This window comes from Myotis myotis, unplaced genomic scaffold, assembly GCF_014108235.1.
Source record: "Myotis myotis isolate mMyoMyo1 unplaced genomic scaffold, mMyoMyo1.p scaffold_m19_p_15, whole genome shotgun sequence".
Taxonomy (NCBI): Eukaryota; Metazoa; Chordata; class Mammalia; order Chiroptera; family Vespertilionidae; genus Myotis; species Myotis myotis.
In genome coordinates, this window is record NW_023416319.1 from 51,829,602 (window position 1) to 51,843,444 (window position 13,843).

Sequence of the window (13,843 nt, forward strand, 5' to 3'; positions counted from 1 at the left end):
CAGGGTATCCCAAACAAATGTATACACACTTTGAATAATTATTAATTCCAACATGTTAAATATAAAAAGAAAGAAACATCAATCGAGCTACCAGCTGTTAAGTGTATACATTTTGGGGGGACACCCTGTATTTGTAAGAAATCTAAGGGACAAATTAGAAATGATATGGTTGATTAAATTATTATACTAGAGAAATAAATCATATTTGCTATATAAATCTACTTAAAATGTTCATTTCTAAATAATAATTTGGAAAATGTTAAAAAATCATTTAGAAAAATGCATTTTAATCTCACAATACTTGCTTACATTCTTTATTTTCATTCAGTAATTTTTCTATATATTTTAACATGCATTTACATGCATTTATTTTCATAAGTTAAGGATCACATATAAGTGGGTATAAGTATGTCTTTACATGTATAGGTGTATGTGTATATGTGAATAAATATGTGTATATGCATATATGGCTGTATGTATCTGAAGAAGTGCAGTGTATGATGTGCCCATGTGTGTGCATGTTTGCATATGTATATTTGTGTGTAAATTTGTGTGTGCATGCATATAATTATTTATATATGTGCACATGCTATATGTGCATATATGACAATATGTGTACTTGTTTTTGTATATATGTTTGTCAGTATATTCAAATGTATATACATGTATGTGTGTATGTGAATCTGTGTATGTGTATATTTGTGTGTGCATGCATATTTATGTTTCTATACCTGAAATTATGTCTTTCTTCATCTTGTTCATCACTCAGAGAGCCTATTCAACTTAAGGACTTGTATTTATTTTAATTTATGAAATATTCTACTAATTCTTTAAGTATTTACTTACTGAATAGTCTCTAGTCTTTCCTTCTGAAACTCTTAATAGACATGTGTGGAAACATGCATCTAAATTTTTTGCTTAAAGTTTCCAGATCTTTCTTTTTTATTCTTTATTCTAGAAGAATTTAATTATTATTTCTGTTTTAGCAACTAGTTCTTCAGTGATGCTTCTGCTATCCTAATATATATAAAGAGCTAGGTGCCATCACGACCGAACAGGTGACTGGTCATCATGAAGTGCATGAAGCACCTCTCAGTCCCCCTGCCTCCCCCAGCCCTTGAGCTGCTCACCATGACAGGGGGCTGGTAGCGGGGGGGACTGGGGACTGTTGAGTGGTGGTGATAGGCTGCTTTGTGGGGTGGCCATGAGCTTAGCAGAGCAGTCACCCTGGTGGCAGCAAGTTTTGAGAAGCAGTTGAGGGGCTGGGAAGTTTCACGGAGCAGTTGCAGAATGTGGGGGGGGGGGGGGTGGGGGCGGGTATTTCAGGGAGTGTCCAGCGGCAAGCTTTGTGGGGCAGCAGCAAGCTTTGTGGAGTAGTGGTGGGGTGGGGGGAGCCTCGCAGAGCAGTTGAGGGTCCGTGAGCATCTCGGAGCATCCTGGGGCAAGGAGCTTCACGTAGTGTTGTATAGCAGCAGGGCCCATGCAACAGAGGCTAGGCTAGGCCTAAGGACCCAAACCGAGCACCATTTTGTGCGCTCTGTGCCTCTAGTCTTATCTAATAAAGATGGAATATGCTAATTGACCCTCATGCCATCGCAAAGCTCCGCCCTCAAAGATGGCGGCGCCCAGTCCCCTCAGCCCTACTGGGGCTGCAGGCACATGGCAAGGCCAGACCTGCCCCCAGGCAAGCCTGGCTGCTCTGCACGCCTGCCTCCAGAGTCCCTCAGTCTCCTCAGCCCCCCAGCCGCCCAGGGCCACCCGAGGCTCAGGTAACCAGGGCCAGCTGAGGCTTGCGCTGCTGGCAGTGGAAGCAGCAGAGGTGTGATCGGGTGTCACCTTCCCCTGATCACCGGGTTGCTTACCACCCCTGAGGGCTTCCAGACTGTGAGAGGGGGGCAGGCCGGGCTGAGGGACCCCCCCTCCAGTGCATGAATTTTCATGCACTGAGCCTCTAGTCTATTATAACTATTGATTTTGTAATGTTTACAGTTACAGTTTTTCTTTATAAAGTTGCTATTTTATTACATGCATGACAAGATAGAAATACTTTTGGGTACGATAAACTTCTATACTTTTTGAAAGTCTTTTCATTATTGTCTAAATCTGCCATCATCTTTGTAATTAATCATTTTCTGAGGTACCTTCTGGTCTCTTGTGGGTTCTCACCTGTTGCTGGGGCCTCCTGTAAGCATGTGTGTGGACACTGTAACTTAGTGCTGCCATTCTCCGTTAGTGACCGCACGAAAGTGGCAGAAGACAACTGTCAGCGGTGCACAGAACTGTTTAATTTCAGCGAGTAGTGAGGGTAATGCCTGAAATCTCCAGCCTTCTAGGACATCACTCTGACTCTCAGCCCCACACCCATCTCTGTAATTGTCTGGTGCAGACACTCCTTCGACCCAGAACTTGGCACAAAGGACATTAGAGGCAAGGGGTTGAGTATTCCAGACAATCATGAGTGGATTATTTATTTGGAGGAACAAGTAATTTTAGTGACTATATAATTTTAATATATATGTAATTTAATATTTTATAATTTGAAAGTTTTTTGCCATTGTTGGAAATTTCAGTATGATGTTCCAGTCAACATTCTCTGTCTCTCTGTGTTGCCTTCTAAATAATTTTTATTGCTCTTTCCAATTGTATAATTCTATCTGCAGTTTTGCCTAATCTGCTATTTCATATTATTCTTTTTAATATTTAAATGTTATTTCCAGAAGTTGTGTTTGTTACTTTTAAAATCTAATTTTTTATTTTCATAGTTTTTGTTCCTTATCCTCTATGTTATGTAGACATAGTAAGAATACTGTGTGGAAGTATACCTTTCCCAAAAACTTTGAGGGTATGAGTCTACTCTTGGATACTTTGACTCACTTCTATTTATCTTTCATTTTTTAGGGTTTTTTTCTTCTTAATTTGGCTGCTAATTATGAGCTCATGTATCCTTGCACTTTGCTTGCGGGAATACTTTGAGATGTTGGATGCAGGTGGATTACTCTCAAGAGTATTTGCATTTGCCTCTTCCAGGCTCTTGAGGATAATGCCAACTCAAAACCACACTTACCTAAATTCTCAGCTTGGGTTTTAATGGCCATCCAGGCAGTGCAAGTGTGGGCTGCAAGCTTTCCTCATGGGTTACCTAATTCCAAGAAAAACTATTCCACTGTATCCAGCATCAAAGACCTACACATAAACTCATTCTTTACTTTATTTAAACATAGTAAGAATATGTGTGTTTAAGTGTCCTTAGCCCTGAAGTCTTTGGGGGTGCAGGGCAGCTGACTCATTTCTAGGTCACTTTGACACAATATGTGGGCCCTCCTAGACCCTCTTTTGAGAATACGTTTTTGTTTCTGTTTTTGTTTTTAAAGCCCTGCTTCCCAGATGTAGGTCATGAAAACCAAGCCTGCGGTTACTAAGATTCAGTAAATGACTTATATGTAAAAGTTGCTTATTGCTTATTTGACATAAGGCTCCAGAATTTCTTATATTTGGTGTCTACACAAAAGCATTTAAAAAAATCAGCATTTTTAGCTGTTTCTATAACAAGGGTCCAGCAAGCTACCTGTTTTTTTATACTGCTGGACTATTTCTCTAATCTGAAAAAGACAAAACTAATATTAGATTAATTAATCGATATGCTCCAAATGTAGAGCATGCAGTGTCACAGCTCCACCTCGTATATTATTGTTTTTGTAGTTCACTCACACCAACTGTGCCCGGTATCCCTTCTTCATGGCCAAGTTCTAGACGGTCTTCAATGCCCAAGCTCTACCTCCAACTTAGTCTGTCTGAGTATTCTGGCCAGAATTAATTAAAACGTTTCTTACTTATGTAACAGATATATAAGTAATATATGTCATAGGGTTTCAAATAAGATAATGAATTATCAGTTCTATTTTTTTATGCTGGGAAACTGAGCTTTAGACTTCATAAGTAGGAAGCACTAAAACTGTGATTCAACCTTTCTTCTGATGCCACACTAATGCACAACACCAGTTCTTATTTCTCTGCTGCTCACAATTGTATCTCCAGGATGTGAACAGCCGGGTTCTGAAGGGTGGCTTGGGATGGAGGCAGCTTTAGCCACCTGACTTTATTCATTAGTAGTCCCATCACACAGAATCCCAAAACATGCAATCTCAGTAAAAAGTGGGCCTGTTTCACATCTTATTTCAACTGTGGAATAGAAATAGGTTTTACCCAGAGGAGTCATAACAGGCCCAGGGTGCTTTATGGTTCTGAACAGCCTAACTACTGAGGCCGTTTTTTATTTATTTTTTACCCGGGCTTCACCCTCAGGAGCAGCAGCCACAGCTCAGTGTCATGCTCCCTCTTGTTCCAACGCTTGGTTCCTGAGAGTCCCTGGAGAATTTAGATGATGTGCCTGTACGTGGTAGAGTTTGGTTGGGGGAACTCTGCTAATACCAGTACTCCTGGCCCAGCTTTTAAAAATCAAGAACAGATCCAGTGGGTGTGGCTCGATGGTTGAGCATCAGCCCATGAACCAAGAGATCACCGTTTTAATGCCCGATCAGGGCACATGCCCGGGTTGGCTCTCTTTCATCGATGTTTCTATCTCTCTCTCCCTCCCCCTTCCCCTCTTTCTAAAATAAATTTAAACATTTAAAGTCAAGAACAGTAAACAGCATGTTGAGGACAGTAGCGTTAAGTATGCACAGTTGAATGCAGCTTTACATATCTCCATATGATAGCAAATGCTGCCATTTTCCAGAATTACTTTGTACAGGTTGAGAATTCCTGGTGAATGCATCTGCTTTTTGCCTAGGATCCCATCTGCTCTGTACATGAAAAGGACAGAACTAATAATCTCAGGAATTTCTTTCAATTTGACCCCTTATCACCCTGTCATTTCTTTTTCCCCGTCTCTATATACTTGCTTGATTTTGTCTTTTTCAGGCTTGTTCCTAGCACCTGAATGTAAGTCCTCAGTGTGAGAACAGGGGTGATATCTGTTTTCTACCATCCCCTCCCCATGGCACCTGTGATAATACAAGCTCTGGGCAGGCCCACAGGGAGCCTGTGTCAAATCAGCTTCCATGAAGGGCCTGTTCCTGTGAGCCCTCTCTCAAATGCATGCCCCACACTCAAATGTTCGCTGGAAGGCAGACCAGAGCTGGCTTTTCTGTCATATACAGCCCCATCCTGCCAGGGGTCTGACCTCTCATATAGTTCCCCACAACCACACCCACACCATCTTATATAATAAAAGGCTAATATGCAAATAAACTGAACATCAGAACAACTGAACAACGGAACAACCGTTCGCTATGACGTGCGCTGACCACCAGGGGACGCGCGCAGAGCATGGTGGGCTTCCGCAGCAGGCGGCAGAGCATGGAACATGGTGGGCATCAGCTGCGGTGGGATGGTGGAGCAGGTGAGCAGGGGCGCCAGACCAAGGTGGGGTGCCAGTCGCTGTCATTAGGGCGAGCCTCTGGTGGTTACTGAAAATTCTTTGCTCACGTGCTGTTGTCCCACTCGGTGCTTGCACCTGCTGCCAACACCGGAGCCGCTGCTTGCACCCACTGCTGGCGCCCAGCGCCAGTCCCAATCACTTGGCACCATCAGCGGGTGCGAGTGGTGACTGCTGGCCCTGATCACCCCTGAGGGTTTCTCCACTTCTCCCTGCTCCTGAGGGGCAATTGAGGCAGCAGCTGCCACTCACACCCACTGCTGGCGCCGGCCCCAATCGCTCTGCGCCATCAGAGGGTACAAGCGGGGCCGGCACATGGGAGCAGGGGCAACGGGAGAGGGGCTGCCGGCAGACAGGGGACTGGTGGCTGCTGCAGGAGGGGCTGGGCAGGGGCGCGGAGGATGGGCCAAGACCTGCCCCTGTGCCCACCGCAGCCTCACAGCCCACAGTTCCTTTCAAGGTGCATGAATTCATGCACTGGGCCCCTAGTCTACAATAACCAACAAAACAACACAAAACCAATAACCACTACTCCCTCGCTTACAGAACCCACTCTAACAAGGTAGGATTCTCACCTCTTTCTAATTTCTTTTCACTTCATATACTGTAGAGTGTACATGATTTATTTTTACTACCTAAGAGATTTCTCTCATCTATATAGTACAAACTGTGAACTTTGATTTGTTTTTACTAGTATTTCATGAATAAAGTATTTTAAAAATTAAAAAAGCAATAATAACTAGCATCTACAAACCCTGTTACAGCTTTTAATTCACTTAAGTTAACTTAATAACAATGCTGCATGTAAATAATATGAAACTCAGTTCTCCAGATGTTGGAAGTGGGGTTCAGAAAACATAATTAGATCTTCAAGATCACACAACTCTTTAATGGTGGGGTCAGGCCTAGTATCCCATGAGTTTCTATGATCAAAACATCACCCCAGCCGTAGCCAGTTTGGCCTAGGGGATAGAGCATAGGCATGCAGACTAAAGGGTTCTGGCTTTGATTCCCATCAAGTGCACATGTTGGGGTTGTGGGCTCGATCCCCCAGTGTGGGTCATGCAAGAGGCAGCCAATCAATGATTCTCTCTCATCATTGATGTTTCTATATCTCTCTCTCCCTCTCTCTTCTCTGAAATCAATAAAAATATATTTAAACAAAACAAAACAAACAAACAAAAAACCATCACACCACCCTCTGGAATATGGGCTGCTTGTAGGGTGTTGCTCAGGGGAAGAACTAAGGGCAGGATGCCAACATTTTTCCCCCAAGGAGCCTAGCACCAGTTCTGTAATTTCTCCGGGTAATTGAAATTAGGCATCTCAATTTGCAGGCTTCTGTGGGAAGCATAGAAATACCTGGGGCTGGGGCTGTACTAGTTTCATGGTCTTAGGTGTGTCCATGGCTTACAAGACACGATGGAAACGATGTCTGAAATAGAAACATACCATTTCTGCACTCTGGGGCTTCACGGTGAGAGCTCAAGTCCTGCTGGGCACCAGGTATTGTGCTCAGGATCAAATTTAGATACAGTCAAAGCCCTTGTTTCTCTACAACGTTTCCAGAGTCTGATATCAAGAAATGACACAAAGTAATATTTGAGCCAAAGGAATTTCATATTTGCTTGTTTGGAAATCATAAAAGAGCCAGACGAATTATATTTTTAAACCCTAATGGCCTCCTGTTTCAGCCTGTTCCATTGCTGTAACAGAAAACCATACACTTGGTGGTTTATTAACAACAGCAATTCCTTTCTCAGTCCTAGAAGCTGAAAAGTCCAAGATCAAGGCACCAGCAGATTTGGTGTCTAATGAGAACTCCTTCCTGCTTCGTAGAAATCCACCTTCTTGCTGTGTCCTCACCTGGTGGGAGGAGCAAGGCAGCTCTCCGGCGTCTCTTTTATAAAAGCATTAACCCCATCCTAAGGGCTCTGTCTTCATAACCTAATTCCTCCCAAAGGTCCTACCTCTAATACCTTCACATTGGGATAAGGTTTTAAAATATTAATTTGGGGGACACAAACATTCAGTGTTATAGCATCTGCCTTATTTGAAACAAGAAAAAACTAAAGTTAACAGAAAATCTATTGTGAAAACCAAAGATACAATTGTCTCGTTGTTGGGAAACACAATTTAGTGGAATTAGAAGCTAACTAGAAAGTCATGGGATGACAGTACAGCTTCATTTTCTGGAATTCGTCTTATCACCTTCCCACACTGACTCTTCAACCTGTTTGGCATAAGGGTGCTTCTTACATGCTATTCCTCACCTCTCACTTCTTAATTGTTTTAATTTAGTCCAAGGATATTTTATACATCTATGAGATATATAGCTTTGCATCCGTGGCTCAGCATTCAGGTACCTAATTTACTTGTTACCACAAATCCTGTGAAGCAGGTATTATTTCCAGTGAGAAAGCAGGAGCCCAAAGAGGCCATATCCTTGCCTAGGGTTATGGAAACAGTAAAGGACACAATAGATGTAAACTGTGCAACTTAGCTCAAAAGCACTGACCCGAAATGCCTCTCCAGTACATCAGCCTTCCATAGCTATCAAATGCCACCCACTCCAGCTTTCCCACACTAGAAATCTTCAGAAAATTCATGAGCAAGAATCTGTTATGCTTCCTGTTTGCTTTCATCATATTTACTGATGAATTATTTTAAGGAGCCTCAGTTTTAAATATCAAAAGAATGTTATATCTTAATCTATAGGATTGCCGGTTAATTCTTTCCAATGAGAATGTAAATTAGACATCCACACTTTATTGATTTAATAAAACCAAGAGCTAACACTTATAAAGCACTTTCTATGAAATAAGTCAAGTGGATGATAAACACTTTTGCATGTTTTGCTCCCAACAACGCTATCATTGGCCGTATTTGACAGATGAGAAAAGTTGAGTATTAGAAAGTTTAAGTCAAGAGTAGAGAAAGACACTAACTTCAATACCACTTCAAGTCCTTTATATAACCTTAAACTGCCTGCAAAAAGAAGAAATCAGAATTAATAGTGATACCATTGTAAAAATGTGGTTATCCTATATAATAAAGAACTAATGTGCTAATTAGACCAGACAGCTGAACAACCTTCGGGAACAACCAGTGAACGGGGCCTTGGGGTCCTGAGGCAGCCAGGGGCCACAAGGTCTGAGCCCCCTTGCACAAATTATGTGCATCGGACCTCTAGTTAATTAATAACTGGGGAAAAAAACCAAAGAGGAGCTGCAATCTAGATGCTTGACCAGTAAGGTGTGAGTGACATAGGAAGGAGCTTACCTGTCAGTCATACCATGCAACAGAGCATTGGCCAGAATAGATGTGGCCACTGCAAGCTGAGGAAGATTTGACATTTAAGCTCCTGAAAAAAGGGAGTTCTCTCTCTTGATCTCTTGCTCTCTGTGTTCCTGGCTCTCCTGGGTGGGGGGTGCAGTCCCCTGCATCCGCACAGGTGGCTCACAGCCATGTGCGACCCACACAATGGACTAAGAAATGGGACTAGAGGCTAGCCTGATGCTGACTTGGACTCAACTCCACCATGGAACAGAAACTTTGGACACTGGCTTTGCTTCTAGCTTTGCTGAACTTCTGGCTGCATATTTCCCAGGGCTGGTTTAAGGAAAATGGGACTTTGAAAACCAAGGGATATAATTTCACATGAATAAACCTTTCTACCACGTCTCATTCTCCCATGCAAGTCTTAGAAAAATCTTTTTCTCAAGATATTGGAAGAATCCCACTCCCACTAGCAATGGAGAATTTCCACCCGTGCAATCCACCAGAAACAGTAGAACATGCACACATTTTATTACTGACTGGGAGGAGCATGCATGCCTCCATACGCCCATGGCCAAGTGCGCTTTGCTTCAGATATCTTACGTTCCTAGGTGTATCTTTATGATGAAACTGCCAACTGCCAAGAACCAGCTTATGAAAGAGGTGCCTCCCATTTGCTCCTTTCTGGTTCCTGGCATTTCCACAGGCCTCTTGGACTGGTTATCATTTACAATGACCTCTTAGTCTTGCTAATTTCAGGGCTAAATAACAGTAGTAAGAATTACAATAAAAATGATTGATTGTGATGATGGTGATGATGATACTGATGATGATGTTATCACCACAGCTTTCATTCCAAGGGGTCTTGTTTAGCAAAGAGAGTGAGGGAGGAGCAAATTGGAAATCTGCAATGAAAAGCTTAGCTGGTAAATTACCATATGTGAATCTGCTTTGATTTTTGCATTTGCTGTGAGACAATTTGAATTCTAAATGGCACTTCAATCCAAAAAGTGTGGAATGTGAAATCTGCACTGTGACAGTCCTAGGACTGAGCTCGGATAAATAGCCTCAAGTCATCTGAGACTTAATGCGCCATTAAGACCATTTCTGTGCCCGTACACTGTGGGCCACATTCAACCCACAGGTTTCCTGTTAGGAAGGCTAAGATCCTCTTCCAGCTCTCAATGGCAGGCCTACACTGTGAGCTGCAAACGCCACCTAGCAGTAGAGGGTGACCATAATTATTAAAAGCAGTTTTGATGGAGCTCCTCATTCCATCTTATCTAACTGCCACGTCCTATAAATCAGTTAGATGGAGATTTTGAGCTTTGCTGACACATGAAGGGGGAGATGGGGGCATGTTCACGGCCCCCTCTCCTCTCCATGATCTTTCTCAGGCTCTATTTCCATAGGGATAAGTTTTTATTTTTCCTCTGGGGCATTTTATGAACAGAACAGTCCTGCCTCAGAAGGAAAAAAACTAATCTTTATAAAAGAAGATGAGTCTGTGCATTCCAAGCCTAAGGAGGCTCAGGGCAGCGAATCCTAGGCAGAGAGTCAGGCATCAAACTAGGAGCTATTTTCATAGCTGGAAAGGGGGCAAAATGTCTTTTCATAAAGGGATATTCTTGTCTCTGACTTCCTATCACTGCTAAAAAGGGCACTATGAATGTGTCATAACATGGGTCTTACTCTTGCAAATTTTCAGATAGCAAACTGTTAACTTTAATCATGATCAAAGCTATACCCTATAACAAGAGTAAGGTTTCATTGAAAAAATGCATATAAAACATGCAGTGTAAGCTCCGCTACCTAAGAAGTGTTATCCCAAGTGTCTCTACTCCTTTTGTCCTAGGCAGGACACTATTAATTTCCTAAGACCACACACAGGATGGGTCCTATGCTGTCTATATGTCAGAGCACAGATTGACATAAACTTAGGCATGGAAGCAATTCTCAGGGTCCAAACTCTAGGCAGGCTCAAAGCATATAGACAGCATTCTTACCTATGTTCACCAGCTTCTCCTGTATCCTCCTCAAATCTAGAGCTTATGCACCACCAAGGTCAGTGGATGGCTAACATATTAGCTAAAGCACACTTACACCAAACTTCCCAGAGGTGACTCAGTACTGCCTCTTAAAGCTACACAGATCAGGTCCAGTCCTTCTTCTATATTTAGAAGACCCTGTGAAGTTTTTGGACATTTGTCACTTGAGCTATATTCTAGTATTGCAGGTCATTTGACCTGAAGATTCGGTGGTAGAAAGTGTCTCACTGGAAGCTTTTACCCATATCATCCATTCCTTGGACAGCTGATTAAGAGATGGTTCTTACAGGGAGCTCTGCAGCCCCCCTCTTTGAGCCTTTAAATGACACTCGTTAAAATGAGCTTCTTTCAGTCAGACCATATTTTTGGAGGACACTTTAAGTTTCACACAACTATCCTAATCTTTATATAATTAAATCTTCACAACAACCCTGTAAGGTAGTTATTATATTTCCCATCTTCATTATTAAGAATCAGATATACTTTTGTCTAAAAGCAAAATTCAGGTTCTCAGCACTATAATATGCTACTCTATCTCTTCTAGCAAGAAGGCTAGAGAAAAAACAGCCAAAAGAACTTTGTCTCTGTCTATATCTCTTTTTCTGTCTCTCTCTGTCTGTCTTCTCTCTTTCTGTCTCTATCTCAAAATGTCTGTGTTTGTCACACACACACACACACACACACACACACACACATACACACACATGCTAGTCACATTTGGACAGTCAAGAAGGGTTACCGATGTAATAAGGGAGATAAGGAGGCTTTTTTATCTCAAAATATATCCTCAAGAGTCCTATTTTATCAGGGCCTGAAAATCCCATTATTTTCTCATCTACTTTTGAATCAGGAGTGCTTTCCAAAAATTCCTTGTGGTGTTTTTTTGAAAAAATACATGCTATCATTTACTCAGAAGTGAGGAATGGGTCATCACAGCAAGGGTTAGTGAAGCCAGGTCCAAGACAAGGGATGAGGAAAGAAATCTGACATCAGTGACCCTAAGGCATCTATGAGCACCAGAGCACCTAGACATCAAGGCACCTTTTGCAGAATATCATGAAATGTTCAGAGCTCCACCATGCAAATAAAGAATTCTTTTAAGAGCTTAAAATTTGACTTCTCTGTTTGCAACACAAAATCAGACACTAACAGTAATTGACTTCCATTAAAATTTACTTGCTCGATACCATTTAGTTTGTCACTCAGAAATATTTTTGAGCACCATCCATGTATCAGGCACTGTGCCTGAGACCGTGACGATGGAAAACAGAAATTAGCTATCCAGACACAGGTACTCAGTAAAGAATGAGGACTAGAGAAGGAATGTGAAAGGAGAAACAAAGATACTAACATAAACTTTACTCCCCTCTAGCCTGGCTGAGTCTTACTGCTAATGGAACTGCTAATGTAGCCATATGTGGCTACAGAGCACTTGGAACTTAGCTAGTGTTCCTTAGAAAGCAGCTTATAATTTATGTCAATTTAAATTGGTGCATTTGTTCAATGGCTGGACTGCTGGCCAACACAACTGAGGCACCTATTGTCAATTATGTGGTAACGTTTTGGACAGTGTTAGAGTTAAGCACTTCCATTCCTGCTCTTCCTCATCCTGGCTGCCAACCTCAGGTAAATTACAGAACCTTACTATGCCAAAATTCCTCATCTTTAGAAGCTGAAATAACAATGGGTTCTTCATGAAAATTGGAAGGACAAAAGAGAAGTAAGTAAATGTCCTAGCTCAGTGCAGAGCTCGAAGAAGTTTCCAGTGAGTATCTGTGTCCTTTCCCCCAGAACTCTCCCTTCCTGGCACACTGCGGGGAGTTTCGTAAAAGGCCATGATAAAATAACAAGATGGATTTTTTATCAAAACTCTAAGGACTCCTGTGTGAAAATGACTTTGATCGTTCAAAGTAGTTATGTTGTTTAAATAACACTGTCTTTTCCGAAGTAACTTTAGTCTCACTCTTTTTCAAAACTGTTCCCAGAGTCATTTTCCACGCCATCCAGGGAAACCACGGCTAGTGTTTGGTTGCATTTCTAATTTCCAAGTCATTTTTATATTTTATTGTTTTCTAAGACATTTTATATGAAAACGTAGAAGAGATTAGAAAATAAAAACTTCCCACAAACCCACCAGCAGGAATTAAGAAGCTTTAACATATGTATTAAGCCTTTTTTATATTCCTTTAAAAATAAAACACATGGTCATATTTTAAATACAGTCTGGTATCCTAAATTTTTCGCAACATTCTCACATAGCATGTTATGTCAGTTATTCATTAAGATGTGATTTTTTAAATGGTTGCAAACTATTTTATCATATGCATGTATCAAGCTTTATTATCTACTCCTATGTGGCTATTTGTTTTTAAAATAAAGGAAATATTTGCTAATTTATAAGTCTTGATTTTGAACGCTTTTTGCTCTCTCCACAATGTAAACCTCTAAAAGATAGAGAAGGATAGAAGAGAGTAGCAGCTATCGAATAGCTACAATGCTTATTATACACATTATCTCACTTAGCCCTAGAAGTCCCGAGATATGCAGTATCATGCTCCAAATTTTTAGCAGTTAGGTACAAAATTTCAAAAATGTATAAAATGCTCTAAGTCCTATTTAGGAAGCCCTTGAACCAGAATTTGAACTCAGGAACATCTGAACCCCTGGCCCTACTTTACATAAGTAGGTGACAGCAAATGAATGATTTCAACAGAAGTATGATTCAATTCTAAAACATGCATGTCTTTTCTTACAAGTTGTTCAGTTTTTAGAATATTCATATCGGCTGCTTTGGCAGAAGAGAGGCAAAGAGTTAAAAACAATCTGGCTCTTGCTAACTACAAAACATAAAACTCAAATCTGTATTTTTCTTTCTGACCGTGACACCTGTCAACCCTCTGAAACACACCTGACTGCCAGTCAGTCCCACGGTAGCAGTTCTCACTCCCCAGCAACCAGGCCCCTTCTGCCACTGCCCACAGTACCGCGTGAGCAATTTTAATTAACAGGCACCACTTGGACACAGGAAATTGTTTCCCTAAGTGCCAGTCGATCCTGTTTTCCCTTTTGTGGGTTCCCA